Here is a 2,590-nt window from a genome sequence, read left to right as displayed (position 1 = left end):
TCCGATTTCGCCCATTTTCAATACCATCCGTCCCTACGCCCGAAAGAAGTTCACGTCCAAGTTTCTGTTAAGATATCTCTAATTTTTACTCGAGTTATCGTGTGCACAGACGGGCGGACGGACGGACGGACGCCATATAACGGTAATTTTCAGAAATACGAAAACTGCGATATTTTAGTAACTACTAAAGATTATTCACTCAAAATTGATATTTATAATAATTTTGAGACAAAAAATAAGAAAATTATACATTTTTGAAAAATGGGCTTAGCCACGCCCACTTATGGTTACATGTGTATATCTTGGCAACCGCTGTACCGATTTCTTCCAAACTTGGCACAATTGTTGGCTTTGGTACAGCATACCAAATGGCCAAAAATTTAAAAAATCGGACAATAACCACACCCACATTCCATATAGGGGTAATTTAGAGAAATACGAAATCTTCGATAAATCAGTAAATATTAAAGCTAATTTATTCAAAATTGACGCTTGCAACCATCATTTACCAAAAGGTACGTTTATGGTAAAATTTTGGAAAATGGGCGTGGCACCGCCCACTTATGATCACATATATGTATCTCGGTAACCGTTCTACCTATTTGTACCAAACTCGGTATGGTTATTGTGCTTGCCACATAAAAGCAAAGCGTTGAAAATTGGTGAAATCGGCCTAATATTACGGCCGCTTTTCATATAACAATAAATTTCCGAAATGCTTGAAATTTCAATATTTCGAAATTTAAGGACGCTAACTTACTCAAAATTGATACACCCCGGCTTACCATGTAGCGGTAGCTTGCGGAAAGGTGAAAAACATATAATTAATACTTGCGCCGGGTATTTAATGTTCGGCTTCGCCCGAACTTAGACTTTCTTACTTGTTTATTTTGAAATCAAAAAATATTTAGAGGTCGCTCAAAGGGCTCGTAGTTTTGCGTGAGTTTTTATATAGGAAAAATAGATTTTGTCGTAGAAATGGTATAGAATTCTTGAAAGTCAATATTTTTCGATCGGAAAACTCTGGTTCTCTTCAGGAGACTTTCAAAAATAATAATAAATTGTCTATTTAACCATTTTTTAATACTAACGATTTTTATTGGTCGCCCCATTGCAATTTTCGGGGTTTTTGTGGGTTTTCGGCGGACCTATAAATTATAGTTGCAATCAACAAAAAGTTATTTTTGCCCCTTTTAAAATACATGGAAACTTTTAGGCGCTTTGAGCGACCTCTAAATATTTTTTGATTTCAAAATAAAAAGATTAGGGTATATTTTTGTCGGTATAGAACAATAATGGGGGGTGAGCGCACAAAAATTGCGACTTTACTTTTTCACATGCATTTTGGGCCAACCCTAGTGTACGCTCATGTTAAAATGAATAACATTTTAATTTTTTATGAACTATATATATTATATACTAAAATATTGTTAAAAATAAGCACACTGACCTTTTAAAGTAGCATCTGTTATTTACATTCATAATTTCGCTTTGAATAAAAGTGTACTGAAAAGTACTGATTTTTTTAGCATGAAAAAGTCTAAAGTACTGATTTCCAGCATAAAAAATCTGGCAACCCTAAGGTGGTCCCATATTATGCAGTGGTGGATCAGAACTGGTTCCATGTTATGCAGCGTTGGACCAGAGGTGGTCAGGTCCAATAACATCGCAATGTTAATGTTACCATATTTTTTCCATATATTTGGACCATTTTAGTTACTAGTGTTGGTTACAAGGTAGCGTGGTCCCGTACTAGTGTTTAACCTAGTCCCACTTTTTGCAGGGAACAGTCGACTTTATTTCGTCTACGAAAATGCCGCAATAGTTTTGGAGTCTAATGAAAATGCATTTCCCAAGCATACATACATATGTATATCTATCTATATGTACATACATGCTACATTAATTGACACATATATGCAAATGTACATATGTACAACTCACGGCAGCATACATACACACATACATAATTACACGTACATATACTCAAATTCAGCAATAACTCATTCATAAACGCATTCGCATATTTCTCAAGGTCAAGATCATTCCATTCATAAATACTACAGCAGCACATCTCCCCGCAAATGCATCCCCTCAAGCGCACCTTTGTCAATCCGACACAAAAATTCTAAAATGTAAAATTGAAGAAATCTCGGCCAGCCAAGTGAAAAGTTGCAATTATTTCTCTATATCCAGTAAAACACTCAATTTCTCTGTTCCCTTCCAATATTTCAACCACAAACTAGTATTTTAAGGCGTAATTTTAATAAACTTTAGATAAAACTGTACGTTTTCTGCAGGAAAATACATTAATTTTCGTCAATGTTACTGTGGCTTGTTAACCTTTTATTTTTAATATTTTTATTGAGCTTTGTACCACGATTGTTTATTAGGAAAAATTGAAAAAGCAACAAAGTTTAAGCGGTAGAGTAAGTTATAGCACTATTTCGGAGATCACCACATCCCCTCATCAGACTTCTTTTTTCTAGACTTCAGCAGGGATCGAACCTGCGTATTCGATGTTCAAAGTCAGAAGCGTTAACCACTGAGCTATGTACATCCCGTAAACTCTTGTTGCTAATTCATTTTC

Source organism: Rhagoletis zephyria, unplaced genomic scaffold (assembly GCF_001687245.7).
Source record: "Rhagoletis zephyria isolate East Lansing unplaced genomic scaffold, Rhagoletis_zephyria_1.1 Rzeph_scaffold_01823, whole genome shotgun sequence".
Lineage (NCBI taxonomy): Eukaryota > Metazoa > Arthropoda > Insecta > Diptera > Tephritidae > Rhagoletis > Rhagoletis zephyria.
This window is presented reverse-complemented; position numbering follows the sequence as displayed.